Below are 18810 nucleotides of genomic sequence, written 5' to 3'. Positions count from 1 at the left end.
TACATATTGGTCCATTTAGCTGCAATAATAACTATATATGTTAGACATCTTCTTGATTTCACAGACAAGGAAACTGAGATCCAGAAGTGGAACTTTCTTAGTCATAGGTAGCTATTAAGTGGCAGACTTGGGATTTGAACTTAGATCTGCCCAGGTCCAAATTTCACTAGAGAAGGAAGATAGCATGATTGTACCAACAATGAACATTGTAAGTAAACTGTTTAAGCTACTAATGTTGCAACTTTTCACCTCCATAATGACATTCTACAACTGAAAGAAATTTAGGCACTTTAAGGACTTGATTAAACAATGCATTCGAGGGAAACTAGATAAATTTAAGGATGTGATTTTACTAAAATTACTTCTAAACATTTCATAAGTTTCTTGGGTAATGAACTCTTTGAAGTCAAGGTTTGCACCTTAAATCCTGGTCAGTTGCTGCCCGTGATAGACTATTAAAATCACTTTTGTTAAGTTTTTCTTTTTGGTCAGGATTTCTAAAATGCACTTGCACATTTATATTTATTAAACTTTAAGCTGGTGGTGTATGGGACACAATAGAAATTAAAATCCTCTTCTCTAAGTTCTTTTCAAATAATTCTGCAGGAAAAGGAGCATTTCTGGTCATTCCTTCACTTTATTTTACTATTCATACTGTCTTGGAGGAATAAGATATGCTGTTTACAGCTTTGCCTCAGAGAGATACCCTGGCCAATGTCTTTATTCTCTATATTTTCTATTTGGATATACACTTGATGACAATGAGAATACTTAATGGGTGTATGCAATGGGCCAGGAAGACTTCTGACAGGAGTACTGGGATGTTTTTAAATAGAAGTATGCTTTATTTATTTGTACAATGAGGGGAGTATTTTCTAGAACTTTGAGTAGTTTTGTATGAATATTTTGTAACCCATCAGACCCTCAGTTATCCAGTTTGTTTACCATGGTCTCAGTGACCAGGGGTCAAATGAAATTTGAAAAATCCCAGAAGCAAACAATTCATAAGTTGTTAATTGTGAGCTATTCTGATTAATGTGGTGAAATCTTCCAGAATCCTGCCCTGCCCTTCCCTGACTGGGATGAGAATGTGTCTGCCATATGCACCTGCCTATGGACTACCAATAGTCCTCTTGCTATCAGATAGCTGTATCACGCATCTGTGTTATAGTTTCTTACTTAATAATGACAAAGGGCAACAGTAGTGATACTGACAGTTCAGATATGCTGTCCTTCCTTTAAGAAAATAGTGAAGGTACTTTCATATTCCTTCATTGAAATATATTGTTACAACTTTTCTGTTTTATCGTTAGTTTTTAATCTCCTACTGGATATGCTTTATAAATCAACCTTCACTCTAGATCTACATATATATGAAACAGTCAGTGTGCATAGTGTTTAGTGCTATCCCTAGACTCTACTGGAGTCTTGGAGTGTATCATCCCCCATGGATAATGGGAGACTGCAAACATATAAACTATAGTGACATGCAGTGTTGGCTTTTCCTGTGGTCTGTGGGTGAGAGCAGCTGCGTGGGAACAGAGTGGGGAAGCTCGTCCTCATTCCTGTCCTTGAGCCTTCTGCTTATGCACTAGGCAGCCAGATTCCGAAGGCTAGTTGCATCCTGAAAACAGTGACACTTACTTAATTTAGAACTGTAAATGTACAGAGATTTCTGGACACCAAACTAAACATAGGTTTAAAGGTCCAAACTGCAACAGAATAATGTGGCCCTGTGTGATGCATTTTATTCCAGAACTCTCCACATATGGAAATTTTCAACCAGCTTCCCTCCCCCAAGATAGGGTTTCTCTGTGTAGCTCTGGCTGTCTCAGAACTGGCTTTGTAGACCAGGCTGGCCTTGAACTCTGCCTTGAGATCTGCCTGACTATGTGCCCGAGTGCTGGAATTAAAGGTGTGCACCACCATGCCTGGCTTCAACAATCATTTTTAAAGAGCTACATTCAGTCATCTTTCTGTAAATTTCTACAGCTCCTTCAGCATGTGTGTATTTCAACTAACTATATTAATGCAACTATACTGTAATGTACTGTACTGTATTATACTGTACTATACTATACTGTACTATAATGTACTAATGCAACTATACTGTATATACTATACTATATGCAACTATACTAATGATTATGATTGGAGATGCCTTTTTCAAGACTAGGGTTCACTCATAAGTAAATATTGAAAAGTTTTGCTACAGTTATTTTCCATTTCTTACATAACTAAAAATGTTCTAGGATAGCTATTTAAATGTGAAAGCTTCCATACATCCATCCATTTGACAATCATTCTATACCTTGCTCTTGGCTTAATTTGAAAGCTCTTTATTGGCTTTACATAAGAGTGGTGCCCTTCATGGACACGTTGAATCCTGAGATTTTATTAGTTTCAATTATGAAGACCCTTCTTCAGTCACTGAGTGGATGAACGGTTTAGGATTACTGCTAACAAGTTTCTGTGATGGTACATAGTCTCGATTTTGTGGCTTGAGGTAAAATTTCAAGACGTGAGCAAAAATAAAATCTTAATTTAGAAAACTAGTTTGTCATCAAACAGGATATTGAGCACATTCTGTACAGGTGTTGAGTAGTAGAAATACCTGGAAGTTAAGACTTCTATTCACATCATCTTTGATAGCCATTTTGTATTACTATTTGTCTTTTAAGACATTCTTTTTTTATTTGGTTTACTCAAAATTAATTCTTTGCAAAAACCACTCAGCTTTATTCTCGGTGAGACACAGTATGTAGTAAAAAAAAAATAGTAGCTAAGAAGGCTTTTTCCGCAGATTCTAGAAACTTGTGTATGTTGTTAGTGGAATCAGCTTCTTGCATGTGACTTTTGTTTCAGAGATAAGTATGATTTTAAATGTTTATTGTGAGTATTTACTCTTATTCCTCTGGTTTGATCTCAAAAAATAACTCAGAATTCTGAGGGGGAGTGTCAGGGGAGACAGAACATTTCCTACATTAAAAAAATATTTATTTTATGTGTATAAGTGTAATTTTGTGTGCCATGTGTGTGTTTGGTACCCGAGGAGCCCAGAAGAGGGCATCAGATCCCCTGGAATTGGAGTTTTACATGGTTGTGAGCCCTTATGTGGGTGCTGAGAAGCAAGCCTGGGTTTCTCAAAGAGCAGCACATATTCTTAATGTGGAGCCATCATTTCAGCCCTACAATCTACATGTTTTCGAAGTTCCTCAGTGTTAGCACACTGAAGCTAAAACAACTAGAATCAACATTTCCACTTCTCCACCAACCTATATAGGTTTTTCTTCATCTTGAAATCTAGATCAACAACCATTTACTTCTAATAATTATGTGTGTGAGTCTAAATTGCCATTGAGAAAAGAATTTTCCATGTGTAATAGGAAACCTTCTGAAAGCTTAATAAGACTAATTAGTGTATGTAGCGACCAATTAATTCTGAGCACAGAGGAGAGGAAACAAGTGTTTTAGAGTTAATTCCGAAGGCCTCATGGCCCACAGTTTACCTGTCTTTGCAACAATGGGGCCGACTTTAGGACCAGAATATGTGTGTGTGTGTGTGTGTGTCAGAGAGAGAGAGAGAGAGAGAGAGAGAGAGAGAGAGAGAGAGAGAGAGAGAGAGAGAGAGAGAGGCAGAGAGAGAGTTTTGATTTAACTCAATAGAAAAAACTTTGAAGGAATACTCTGCACCGTGATTTAAATGTTCCCTGTTTAACAGTTGGCATTGCTGTTTTGAAGGAACTCAGTCCAATGTTCTAGGGATTTAATCATTAACTTAGCAGCCAGGGAGACCTCAAATGTTTAGGTGATCTGATGCTCTTCCAGCTCCTAACACAAGTCAGAAGCTGCCTTTTGTTTCATATGCTTGGCTTGGACCAATCCTGAGGAAATCCCAGGAAATGGCATGAAAGGAGTTGGGGAGAGATGGGGCATCTCCACGAATGGCTCTCCTTAGGTTGAGCTCCACCCTTCCTCCACTCCTTACAGTGCCAGGGGCTCTGTTTTGTTGTTGGTTTAGTGTTCTTCATGAATATTTTTCTCAGCTGCTCTCTCATTCTCTTATGGGCTATGACACCTTCCAGGGCAGCCAGGAAAGGATTCCACGCTTAGTTGTACAGGCTTCTAGAATGTTCACTCAGAACATTAGCATTTCTGCCAGAGGAAAGCAGTCTTCTATCTTATCCACCGTGGCTCTTTCATATATATATGTCCTTTCACTGTTTGCCAATCATGTGCTGTTTTGTCATGGAGAACGTTTCAACAAGAGAATCATCAGGGACCAACAATTACCATTAAGCTACAAATCTAATTAACTTATTTGGTTATGAATATAGTATTCTTTCACATTTTATGTATTTCTTGGCTATATGTATGTATATTTGCAAAACAGGCTCATTAATTGGTAATTTAACTCACTTATCATTCAGATCTGTTAGAAAGTTGAAATTAAAAAATAACATTTTTGTGTATATAATCGTTTATCTTTTTCTTCCCCATATTGTTAATTGAATCTAAGACCTCGTGTTTGCTAAATAAGGACTTCTGTCACTGAAATATCTCTAGTCTTCTTTTTAATTTTTGAGACAGTATCTTACAAAATTGCCCAGGCTGACTTTGAACTCTGTCTATAGGACAGGATGGCCTTGAACTTACAATCTGCCTTCCCTAGTCTCCCAAGCAGGTGGGTTTGCAGGACACTGTATTAGGGATGGCTTCTTTTCTAAAGTTCTATTGATTAAGAAAGTTGTTTTCCAAAATTTATGTCTTTCATGGAGCAATAGTAATTTGTATCAGTATCTCAAAAATGATGACTGACAATCTGCTTTGATTATTAATGTGAAGCTCAAATATTAAGTGCTGCTAGCCCTTCTGAAACACTGCTCACAGTGAGAGGTAGAAGTGGGATTTAAAATGATAAAGGACAGGCAACAGAGGCTTGGTTGTAAAATACTTGTGCAAGCATGAAGAACTGAATTTGAGTTTCCAAGAGCCATGCCAAAAGCTGGGCACAGCAGTCACGACTGTAATTCCAGCATGGGGGAGGCAGAAACAAGAATATCCCAGGAGCAAGCACATTGTCCAACTGGTGTAGCAGAACTTGTGACCTCCAGGTTCATGAGTGACCCTGTCTCAAAAAATAATGTGGAAAGTCACTAAAGAAGACACATATCATTGACATCTGGTCTTCATATTCACATGCATACATGTGCACACCTCCCCTCATATATACAAAACGACAACATATCAGGCAATTGTTTACTAATTTTGTAACTGACCTTTATGCAAAGTGTCTAAAAGGCTCCAGAGAAACAAAATTGGGAAGCCTGCACTCAATTCTATTTACCAATGGCGATCTTTAGTTCACCCTTGGTGACCTTGGTTCAAGTTGACCTGATCTCAGTTTGAAGAGTGGCACAATGAGATCCTGAGATCAGTTAGCATCACTTGATGGTTCCCAGTGGCTCTGGGCCATATTTGATGATGTCTTTGTCCCCTCTCATTATTATAAGTGAGATAGTTTGATGGTATTTCAACGATTTTCTTCATTTAATATGCCCCCCCACCCCCACTTTTGAGCCAGCTCTCTGCCTTAGACACAGTACTGTCCTTGGAAGATCCCACAGACCACCTGTGGTGATGGGACCTTCCACAAGTACAGGAAGAGAGCATAATTTGGCCCACTAAGCTGGGTTTGTGATTGTCTATTTTTGTACGTATGATGCAAATTTTCTTTAAAAGGTCTTACCTAGCAGTTAAAGTGGTGGTAAGAAATGGTTCCTGCCGTGGTGTTTGACGGTCTCTGAAAAGTTATTTAGGCCTCATTTAGAAAATGAGGTCATCTGTAAAGTGTGTGGTTGTTGTTTTGTGTCTCCTGTGTTGATATGAGTCATTTGAAAGAAGTCTATTGTGGTTCATTTATTTTCTATTAGGGGTTCTGTGAGCTGACAATGCCAGGTTAAAAAACCCACAGAGAAACATTACTGTGGTGGGGTTAATCATTTCTCAACGATCTCCACCAGGAATGATGGCTGCCTTTGAACTTGCAGAACGCCAAACTCACAAGCACCTAAAGTAAACTCTTGAAGAGAAATTCAGGCATGCATGAACCATTCCACTATATACTGGGTGAGAACAACCCTCCACTTCTTCTAGGGTGGTGACATCAACTCCCTCCTTCCTTATGGCCCCCAAATCACCCTGGGCTGCAATGCTTAATTAAAGCATGCCATTTAGTGAAGTGCAAGTGGGCCAGGCTACCTGGCAACTGTGACTCTTTTGGGATAGAAGTCACTTGGGACAGGAGGAGCTTTTCTTTGAGGAGGTTACCTACTAATCACAGGCTTTAGTGTGGACTCAACGGGAGCAGGCATCAAAGCCTCAATGTGGGTAGGAGAGGAAAAAAGTCCCATTACTGTGAGCAGAAATGAAGGCAGGTGACTAAGGATCAGGGGGAAGACAGTAAATCTGCATGGCAGCACAGCAGTGCAGGGGCTTTGTACAGGACATAGAACATGCACAACCCATCATTTTCCTCCAGAGGCCCCAGTCCACAATTGTGAGCTCTTATACCTAGAAGCAGCTTTGAAAGGTAGGAGAATCTGTAGTAAGTTAAAAGCTGTTTTTCCAGTGAAGTAAAAAAAAAATTGCTAAGATCTATGCCTAATTTACAAAATCCTGTTGTGTGCTTCATAGTTGTGAAGAGCCTATGGTACAAGTTGGCCTAGAGTTCTTCAGTATTCAATAAAATTAGGTTTTAAAATTTTAATCATGTTTCACATCAAGACGACCAGAAATTATTTTGTCTGTCTGTCTGTCTGTCTGTCTGTCTGTCTGTCTGTCTATCTGTCTGTCTATCTTTTGGTTTTTATAGACAGAGGTTCTTGGAGTAACATAGCCCTGGCTGTCCTGAGCTTGCTTTGTAGACCAGGCTGGCCTCAAACTCATAGAGATCTGCCTGCCTCTGCCTCCCAAGTGCTGGGATTAAAGACACATACCACCAGGCTTGGCCAGAAATTCTTTTAGGTTGTATTTGTTTTATTTTTCTGTATTCTTATCTTAGATAAAAATGTCCCATGCATCCTCATTCAAGTCTCCTTCATTGGTCCAATGTGGGTTCAGATGTATATAATTCAAACAACTCAGGATTTAGCCATCCCTTAGATCAGAAAAATATTAATGAATAACCACTGTGTACCAAATATTATACTGAAGATGATAAAGGTTATTGACTAAAAGAGAAAATGTTCTCTCTCTTGAGTAACTTTGCTTTTTAGGAAACTATTTAGGGTTACTATTAGTGGAAACAGAAAAAAAAAAGTGCTACGTTAGGCCTAATAATTTGTTACTCTTATTGCAGTTCTGAGGACTAAACTTTGCACATGCAGGGCCACCACTCCACCACTAGGCTACATCCCCAGCGAATAACTAATTACTTTGTGCAAAGAGAAAGTGCTTGAGGCATGTCGGCTCAGGTTTGTTAAGGTGAAGGGTTTCTTCTCCCAGAGCCTTGAGGGCAGCAAGCTCATTGGAGTAAAAAGGAGACACAACTACAGCGAATAATTACAGGAGAAAGCAAAGCTCAAAAAAGCTAGCCAGAAAAGTCCTAGACTAATCCAAGCGGTGGGCAGAGCTGGGCTTTAATGGCTGCATAGAAGATCAGCAAGGAGGGAAGCAAGATGGTCGCAGACACAACCTGGAAGGAGAGAAAATAAGCGGATAAATAAACATGATTGTGAGACAACTGGACAAGGTGCAGAGAGTAGGAGAGCACTCAGCCCTGCATCAGATGTCCTTGTCGCACCCCTCCCCTCAAGGCTCAGGGATCTATGCAGAAGAGGAGGCAAGAAGGGGAGAGCCAGAGCTGATGGGTGAATCCAAGGAAGCTGTCTTCTCCAGACAAAATGGGAGTCATGCTATGTGAACTCACAGAGACTGTGGCAGCACATGTAAGACCTGCACAGGTTCAAGCCAGACAGAGTGCCAGCACTGAGAAGGGGAGGCGGGCACAAAGCCTCAACTCTAACCAATAAGATACTTGAGGCTGATGCTGCTAGGATAGGGAAAATCAGTTTTCTCTGATGGATACAGCAACCACACTCCAGGGCAGGACTGTGTCCAGGAATAATTGTCCAACATAAAACAGACTCCATGTTTTCATCTTTGTTGTTATTTGTTTTTATTTTGGTGTGTGTGTGTGTGGTTTTGTTTTTTGTTCACTTTTTGTCTCATCATTTTTTGTTTTGTTTTGACTTTAGGTTTTGTTTTGTGTTTGTGTTTGTTTTGAGAGAGAGAAAGAACATGGAAGTTGGATGAGAAGGGAGACAGAGAGGACCTGGGGGAGGGGGAAAGATATAATCAAAATATAGTGCGTGGGGGAAAAAAAGTAAATAAAAATGTGATCTGGAGGCACTACATTTCAGTGATATTAGAAGTGGTAATCATGTACCCAAACAAATCTCAAAAAGATGCCAAGGGAAAAATAAAAAGTACATTGCTTTATATAGAGAGAGTGTGAACGGGTAGCAGGTGGCAAGGCTTACATGGCAGAGGCTTTGCATATAAATGACTAACACAAAAATGTTCTATCTTTTCTGCTTGGCATAGTAGAAATAGTATAGGGTTGGATGTCCTTACATTCTGGATGTGTGATTGTTGGCCACAAGTTTGTTATAAGTGATTATGTGTGTGTGTGTAAGTAGGTAGGTAGGTAGGGTTTTATTGCTGTGAAGAGACACCGGGACCAAAGGAACTCTTTCTCATAAAGAAAAACATCTAATCAGGGCTGGCTTCCAGTTTCAGGGTGGGAAGCATGGCATCGTGGAGTCAGACTTAGTGCTGGACAAAGAGCAGAGGTGTTCTACATCTCAATTTGAAGGCATCCAAGAGGAGAATCTATTTGTTTCACACTGGGCATAGATTGAGCATTTAAGGCCTCAAAGCCCCATCTCCACAGTGACAAACTTTCTTTAACATGGCCACACTTCCTCTAGTAAGGCAACACCTCCTAATAATGCCATGCCCTATGGGCCAAGCATTCAAACACATGAGTCTATGGAGGCCAAACCTATTCAAACCACACACACACACACACACACACACACACACACACACACACACATATACATGCATAATTATATACACATATATATGAAATATATATGAAAAAGTGCAGTTGTAGAGGCTAAAATGAAACAGTATTGCCGAGAGCACTGTTTGGAACATATTTATATATTATATATTCTAATATTACTTTATTATATCAACAGATTCTTTCCCCTTTTTCTGTGTGAGAAAAGAAAATGTCATTCAAAAGATTAAAAATGTCTACAGAAGAATTAATATGAGCTTATTGTTTTAAAAGTCTACAGAGACAAGTGTAAAGGAAACATGTATGTATATGTGTGTATGTGTGTGTGTGCACGTGTGCACGTGTGTGTATATTTCCCCTAGCTGTTACACTCAGGGATCCAGATGTATTGACATGATGGCAGTAATTAACATACCTCGCCTTGATTTCTCAATGCCATTTCCAGTAGAAGGAGTCAGAACTGAAAATGCCTGATTCAAGTAAGAACATGCAGGGAAAATGATGGAGCGTCTCAACCTGCTAGTCTCTCAGGAATGCTGTATAAATTTGGGCAAATACACAAAAGGAAAATTATGCATCATACTTTTACAAAAAGTCTTTCCTAATGTAAGTAAATAAACAAATGAAAAGACAAATAAGTCGATGAGAAGGAAAATAGAGTCTCATTAAGCAAATCTTGAAAAATATGAATTATAACTAATAAAGATTATTAAGTACTAAAATATAGGCTAATATTTCATTTGTCTATCTCCGTATTTTTTTGATAAAACATTTAGATATACTGTTTTCACTCACCCTGAGTTGTAACCAAACGTACAGTGATATTAGAAACTGTGCATATGCTGTTAAGCAGTTTGTACACCACTCTAACATTCATTAAACAACAGGTCAGTATCTATATTAAGATTCCATCTGTCTTCCTTACATAAATGACTGATGGCGTTGTGACAGCTAGTGTGTCTACTTTAGAGTCTTGAGGTATTCCCTCTAAGTCTAGGAACTCTAAAGGTTCAATGCACCAGAGTAAAGTTTCTTGCCAGTAGCAGCCTGTGCATGCAGCTTTGCTGTGCTTAGATCTGATCATGCAAAGACCACTGATATCTCCCCACATCATGTCAACATTGCCTAACATGTGACAGATGTCCTGCTGACTCTAAACACCTACTTTCTCTCTTCTAAATGCCAGGTTGTTGTGGGCTAATCTCAGGAATCAAACCTAGAAAGAAAAGCTTTTCTAGGCAACCTATAGATTATAATAATCACAAACAATTGATTCACAAGCGAGTCCCATCAGGGTTGTTAAGTTGTTTATATAAAGCTGTTCTTGATATTATAAATTAATATAAAGATTAGAGATGTTTTGAAGGCAGGAACAAAAGTTTTCTAGAGGTATATTTTTGTCTCTTTTGGTAACACCTTAAATGTAATGTGTCCTGTTTGTATTTACAGTGATATGTAAAACAAATTAATGTTTTTATTCATTTTATAAATGTTCTCTAATTTTAAATAAGAATTCCAATTGTGTAGCTCGCGACTCTCCTCTGGTATGCATGAACTCTATTGCCATGGGCAGTCCTCTCTCGTTGCTCACACTTACCTCACTTTCCTGTCCCATTAACCTTGATTATTTGCCACACTGCCTAGTCATGTTGAACTGTTGAAAAGCTTGCCTAAGCTCTGTAATTTTTCTCTTGACTCTGACTTGACAAATGTCACTCTTCTCTCATGAAATAGCTGCATATACTTGACCCAGGCATGTGGATTATCTGAGCGTAGGCTGAGAGACTGAGATTTAAACTTCATTCCTTGAGGAACAGATCAGTGCTCCAGACTCCAAAACTTTCAAGTCCCTGATGGCTGTAAGTGTCTCTCATTTGAGAGCCGCTGAAGAACATGCACACCATTGGAATGCACCAGTGGATTAAGGGGCAGAAATACTGAGCTCACCAAGGCTTTAGTAGTCATGGCAAGTCTGTGTTTTAATAGACTCTTAAGTGAAGACAGACCTGTAAATCAGAGCACCCAAGGAACACTTGTGTTGCAACAAGCAGTGTATTGTGACTGAATTTTCAACGCCCTGACATTCCTGCACACAAGAGCGCAGTGGATTTCAATGGGATCTTTGTGATTCCGAGAATCCTGAAGGAGCAGTTTCTCTCTGTGTGAAACTACATGCATTTTCATAGAAGATGGAGAGATAAAAACACATCTGGCAAGATATTAAAGTGATATATATAGACAAAAGACTTAAGGGTTCAAAGGCTTTTTCTTTTCTTTTTTCTCCCCCCTTTCTCTTTGAGCTCAATTACCATTTAATGCCTTGGGTCCTAGAGGCCAAGAATTTGACCAAGCAGAGTAATAAAGTTGACTAGGAAAAAACAAATCTTCAGCGTGTAACAGAGAAGGCAGAAAACTGTTCCTAGTCATCTAAACTATCCCGTGAGTGCTTGGTGTAACTTGATTACATGTCTGTCTTTCTTTCTTTCTTTCTTTCTTTCTTTCTTTCTTTCTTTCTTTCTTTCTTTCAATGAATTACTTATCATCACAGCAGATTCTTGAAGAAAAAAACAACCAACAACCTTTGTGACTCTGTTTCCATGGTTTGATACAGATATGTGTATCTATACACACATATACATTTGTACTCTATATTTTTCAAATGTATTCTATCTTAAGTTTTAATTATTTATAGTTTACATATATGAGAGTTTTGCTTGCAAAGATATATGCACCATAGGTGTGTGGTACCCCAGGAGACCAGAAGGTGTCAGAATCCCCTGGAACTGGACTTACAGATGACTGTGTGCTGCCTTGTGGGTGCTGAGAACTGAACCCAGGTCCTCTGCAGGAACGGTCATTGCTTTTTGTTGCTGAGCCATCTCTCCAGTCCTATACTTATTTTTAATGTATGTTTAAACTCAGTTTCTCCTTTCAGTTTGTTCCCTAAGTTTTCAGCATATTCACATTGCAATACTACACTTTTTCTATAGTCTCTATTTCAAATGTCAGTGTGATCATTTAGATAAGCCATTTTTCTTAAACCACTGAGAGTGATTCTTTTGATAAATATATGTAATCGAAGGAAAACTTTATTTTTCAGTTAAAAAGTATTGCAATTTCAAGTACAGAAACAGAACTACTTCCTGTGTTGTGGACAGGGGCATTTGGGACCTGGCATTAGATCTGTGGACAGGGTGAAGAAACTGACCCAGAGGAGATAATTGTCCTGGCAGCTCATTCACCATATTGTCACTTATTTGCCTTGTCCTTGTTGGAAATCATCAACACTGCTGTTTCCTTCAGGCAGGGGGGACTCCAGCCAGGGGGAATCCCAGCAACATTTGGAGATCACCAAGAAGGGACTTAATACTTGTGCTTTGCCAATCACTACTAGCTCATATTTATTATATGACAAGATTCAGTACTGGGAAGAAAACATACTGCTGATTTACCCTGAGGGTCGTACTCCCCAGAGCCCTCCTGATGTTAGTCCTCCCGCAGGATAGGGATGAATTTAGAAATAAGTTAGTCCTCCTTAGCACCCAAGGAAAAAGAAAGAGCAACTTAATTACTGGTTGTCCCTAGATATAGGGGAAGGAACAATGACTTGCTTCTTAGTGGAATAGAGAAGTAGGGGGCTGATTCCTGAGAGGAGTCCACCGTGAGTCACCACCAGCCGGAAGCCTGAATAGGTTTGACCCATTTATTCTCAAATCAGGGTGAGTGGCGTGTGGGTGGGGATGTAACAGGGGACCCCGACAGAGGAACAGGGTGCAGATGTCGCTGCTGTGCACTGCAGTGTATCACGAAGTTCTCATATGAGGCAGATATTTTTAACTTCTCTTTTTTGGGGGAGAAGGAATATGGGGTCTGAAAATGATTCATTTCCCCACCCCCCCAAATCTCAAATACATGTTTTAAAAGACAGACCACAGGTGTTGGATTCAAACTCTATGCCTGCTCTCCAGACTATGCCAGTACATGAAGATAGGACTTAGGATGTTTTGTATTTTAAAATTATTACATGCAAAGAAGATAAAAAATTTTTTTAGAGTCACCTGATTTAAAAAGAGAAGGAAGAATAAAGCAGAGGAGTCATGATATCAGCTAACGTTCTGGGCAATGCTATGGACCAGGTACTATTCCAAGCAGGTCTAACAGAATTGAGACCTTGCTACCTAACACACATGTAGTAAGACTTCTATCAGAAGCAGAAAGTGAGATTTAATAAAGAAAAATGTAATAAGACTAAGAACAACTTTCCTCTCTGCTTCTCCAGTTGACTTTATAACACTCAAGGAAAGATGATTAAACAGAGAAGGCGTTATCAGCAAACACAAAGTTATCGCCACCATTTCAAGGAGCAGAATAAGCAGAATATCAGATAGTCTCATGACTTGTCTTGTATTTTTATACTACATCACAGTCTCCAATAATAAGGTCATAGGGAGAAGTATAGAACACTCTGAATTATCAATTCTGGAGCCATCCACATTACCCACATCCCTGGTGACCCAAACAGCTTCCATGCAGGTATGTAAACCCTAGAAGTCTTCAACAGGAATTTGAAAAGGTCTGGAGTGAGGTGAAGAGGTCCTTTAGCCACAAAGAAGAAAGTGGTAGTCCAGAGACACTTCATCAAACAGCAGCTAGACACAGCTCTGAACTTTCTTGTGAGCTGTTTTACTGTTAGTGGTATTTGTTGCCTAAAACAGAGAGGACCAAGGAACAAGTGAACAGAAAAGGGAAGGCCACTGGGGATGATATAAAATGTTGGACTACGGATCTAAATGGCTCTGCTCTGTCCAGCAGGAAGATCAGGGATCCATCTGCTTCTTGCCACCACAGAGAAATCAATCTTCCTGCACCATAAGTAAGATAATAGACTAAGCCCTATCAAGTTCCAGAAGAAGCAGAAGGAAGCATCTTATCAGAAATGGATTTCAATATTCAACACCCATTGGCTACAACTCAATGTTATTAAAATAGAACAGTTCAGCAAAATTGGCATTTTAAAACAGCAGTGGTTAATGGAAGAGACATCCACTGTTATAAATAATTCTTTTAAGAGAAGAACTTGGCATAAAATTAAATGGTTATGACATTCTTAGTCAACTGGGTAAAGCACATACTGTGTGTTTAGTAAAAGTGGACTAAATCTTAGTAGAGCAACTGAATTATCAAATTTGAATTCAAAGAGCCAGTTATGGTGGCACATGCCTGTAATCCCAGCTACTCTGAAAGGTGGAAGAGGTGGGGGTGAAACCAAGGCCAGCCTGGGTTACATAGTGAGATTGTGCCCACCCCTCAGAAAAATATATATATATATATTAAAAAAGTAAATTTTATAAACATAGGGATTTCAGAATTGAAAACTGTAATTTTAAACTATGTATCATTATAGAAAGGAAACAAGGCTGAATTTTTCTGGCATTCATACTTTCAAGGGGATAGTTACTACGGTTACACATCTAAGTGACATCCAGTACTGGGATTAAAAGAAGACTGTCATATAGGCATTTGCATCAATCTCATGACTGTGGTGTATTTTGCATTTATGCATCTCTGAAGTTATTGATGGTCACCATATGTAAGCCATTAAAATTTTCATGAAAGGTAAAACACATAAGAAATTAAGAAATGTATGAGACAAATAAGGAATAGTAGTGGAAAGAAGATAGGGGCCATATGAGAGAAGCGGCGGCCACAGAGACCATGGCTGTGATGATGGCTGGGATGACAGAGGTGGTGGCCATGATGAGGGCTGGGCGATTGTAATGAAGGACCCGTTGGTCTAATGTGTGTGTGTGTGTGTGTGTGTGTGTGTGTGTGTGTGTTGGAGCCAGCAGTGGAAGAACACAGAACAGCTCTACAAAGTAGGAAAGAATCGAGTGAAAAGGAGTTTTTACTGTACATCATGTCTTTATAGATTCATGATAGCCAATTCTCAGAAGTGTGTGTGTGTGTGTGTGTGTGTGTGTGTGTGTATGTGTGTGCCCTTATTGTAGGAGTAATCCATACACCTTTACAGAGAAAACCCTGCATTGCCAGGTCAGCAACAGTAACTGCACTCTCTCCCTGTGCATATCTGAGGCTATCCTGCTAGCCCCTGTGTACTCTGCAACTCCATCGTCATCCAACGAACCATCTACATAGTGGCTACTATTGCTCATGAGGTCATTGGCATGTAGGATCTTTTCATTATTCTTCATATTCAGATGATGACTAATAGATTCAGTGCCTGGACTATTTCATAACAAAATCAAGCATCTGAAAAAAAATAACCATATCCAGAACTGGCAGGATGGGAATGAGAACAAAACAAAGGGACATTTAATGGTAATTGGATAAATTACTGCAGACTGCTATTCCGAGAGATTCCATTGAAGCGTTTCATTAATATCATGTTTGCATCTTCTTATTTAGATGATGGGTTTGGGCCTAGCATGTGGTGCTGAAATAAATATTTATGGTATAAATGAAGTAGATGTTTGCAGAAATCAATCATTTTAAACACACTAAGGAAGATTTTTACTGTTCATTTTTTTTCTCCCAATAATTGTCTGTGCATACCTGCTATGTAAAGGCATTGCCACAAGTGCTAGGGACAAACAGAACTGATAAAATATGATGTCTGCACGTCACGAGTCCATAAGGGTTAACAGTCACCACGATGTCCCTATGCCAACTGCAGACCCCTAACCTTGGCTAGGCAGGGCTTCAAAGAGAAGTCTTAGGACTGCTGACGATAAAGGAAGGGGAACAGATGGAGGATTGACTTAATAAACATCCAATAAGCAATTGCCTGGAAGAAAACCAACATATTTGTTGGGAATCAGATCTGTACTACATTAAGGTTTTTTTTTTTTTTTTTCATGAGGGTTTGGGGGTGTCCGGCATACTGCTGAGACTTAGAAAGGTCTCTATGGATACTGTGTAGAGGAATGGATTGAAATACAGCAAGGCTATAGCAGGCAATGATCTAGTTGTCAGGCTCAGCAATTCTGTAATGAAGTTTACTGACCTGAAATAGTAGCAAAGGGATAAGAGTGAGAAAACTCTGTGGGAATATATATGGGAAAGGGAGTAACCAAACATCCAGGTACCCAGGGATGCTGTGCTACCTTCCCAGCTGGAGAAGGCTGAGCCAGGAGTGGAGGGATGCTGGACACTGGCTTAGGGGAGAGGCTCTCTAGTGACCTACCAAAGTACAGAGTATGTTTTCTCCTCTAAAAACTCAGTAGAGCAAAAAAGCATTAAAAATATTCCTTAATGCCCTTAAATGACAAACACGCTAATTTTCCAGACTAGCTCTTCATTTTCTTATATCTTTTTTACTCCCTGTCTCTCTTCCCCTCCCTCTTTCTCCCTCCTTCCTCTTCCCGTACAGAAGATATTCTATAAGCTGACCTAATAGTATGATTTATAAATGTCTGACTCTAAAGATTAAACACTTGCAAACATTAACATGAGTCTTTTATTACAACTCATTATTGTACAGAGGGGAACACTAAAGTTCAAAATAGATCCCCTTGCAGCATATACCCAGCAACAACTTAGCTCAGAGGCCAGGAGACCTCACTGGCAATAATTTTAGAAGAATAAATTGATGGTATTGATTTTATAATATTTTATGTCTTGTAATTATATTCCCAGAGTTTCTGATTGCCTGTAAAGTGATTCTATCTCAAAAGTAATTGAAAACTTAAAATAATTCTGCCCCTCTCCAGGGAGAAAAAAAAACAATATGTAATCAGGATATTTATACTGCAATGAATAATACATAAGGACTAGAAATACTGCTTTATACTTTAAGAGTCACAAAGGCATTTGTTTTAAAGAGACCTTGAAACACTGGCTAAATGAATTATTGGTTGGATGATGAAGTTTAGTTTCTTTTTGGTACTCTATGTTTGAAATAAATTGAGTTTAGTCTGTCAGTCTATTGTCTTAATGCCACTGCTTCTTATTAAGAGAAGTGCATGCTCAACACACAACTTAAAATAGAAGACACCATATTTACAACCATTTGCTGAAGTAAGTGAGCCTTGCAGGGGTTTGCTTACTTGATTCAGTGCCTTACACAGAACAAAGGAAACTGGGACCATCATCGCAGTAAGCCAGAGAGTGTTCTGTGGATATACCCCCATAGTATCCAGTGTGCACAAGACTGGACGTTTATCTTGAACTTGAATTTTTCTTGATTGGCTAATGCCTGGAAGCTGTATGTACTATACTATTCTTTATTTTTTAATTGCTTATTCGCTTTATTGTTTGAGCCCAGGACCTTATACACAGTAGAAAAACACTAGTGTGTTCCTAATCCAGCATTGCTGTATATTTCAAATGTCTGTATCTTCTGTTTGATTTCGAATGTCTGTTTGTGTGTATTTTGTTGGGAAATTATTATCTTTATATATGTAGAAACCAAGAATGAAGTGACAGTTTCAGTTGGTCAAGTGCCTGCTGTATGAGCATGAAAACCCAAGTTTGGACTCCCAACTCCCATGTAAAGATTTGGGAAAGATGTGGAGACTGGTAGGTTTATGAGAGTTGGCTGGCCGGCCAATCTAGTTAACCAGTGAGGTCTAGGTTCAGTGAGAAACACTGTTTAAGCAAACAAAAACAAAACCCCAACCAATTAGCTTTATCGAGCTAATTGATTTTCTAGCTTTAACTCTTTCATGGATTTGTGTTTTGTTTGTTTTTGTTTTGCTTTGTTGTTTGTTTGTTTCAGTGGTGGATAGGTGTCAAAATATATTTGACAGTGAATGTATAAAGTCTAGCGTGGAGCTCGACAGTTTGCAATTGCTAGTCAAATTATAGAAGTCCATTGAGATGTACATACTTTGGGTCTGATGAATTTTAATGTGTGAAGTTTGTTTATCTGCAATGTTTTAATTATACTTTTATCATTTAAAATCATTTTGATTGAAATATATTTTGATCATATTCGTCCCCTTCCCCAAGTCCTTTCAGATCCTTTCCCCTCCATATTCACCCAATCTTAGGTTCTTTCTGAACATACAAAAATCTAAATATAACAAAATTCCCCAAACCAATAAAATGACACTCAAATAGAAAATAACAAAACAAACAAAACCCCACCAAACTATAACCAAATAAAAGTGTGCTCTCTTTCCCTCTCTTCTCTCTTCTCTCTCTCTCTCTCTCTCTCTCTCTCTCTCTCTCTCTCTCTCACACACACACACACACACACACACACACAAACGCACAGCATATGGAGTCCATTATATGTTGGTCAACTACTCCTGAACATGAGGCCTGCCCTGCTGCAAATTTTTTTATAATAAAGTTTAACATTCAAAGGGTGGAAGAAAATTGAGGAAGACAGATGATACTGACTCCTGACTTCCTTGTGCATATGTGCACACACAGATAACCACACACACAACCACATACACACAATTTCAAACATACTTGAGATCATTAGATGAAAATACTTGCATGTATACTTACATGGAATTTATAGTTAAAAGAACATTTTGATAATGCCAATGGATCAAAATAACTAAAAATATCCTTTTGTGACACAGGTCAACATATGTACAAGAAATGATTTCTCTTGACTATCTGGATGTGTGTATAAACAGCATGTAAATGTGTATAGCTTGATGCCTAGGAACCTTTGAAGGAAAGCAAATCCTAAGTAATTTGAGAATGAATCATATGGAAGGAAAGCACGGTTTCATTTGTTG

This window comes from Arvicanthis niloticus, chromosome 4, assembly GCF_011762505.2.
Source record: "Arvicanthis niloticus isolate mArvNil1 chromosome 4, mArvNil1.pat.X, whole genome shotgun sequence".
In the NCBI taxonomy this organism is placed as follows: domain Eukaryota; kingdom Metazoa; phylum Chordata; class Mammalia; order Rodentia; family Muridae; genus Arvicanthis; species Arvicanthis niloticus.
Note: the sequence above shows the minus strand (reverse complement) of the source record.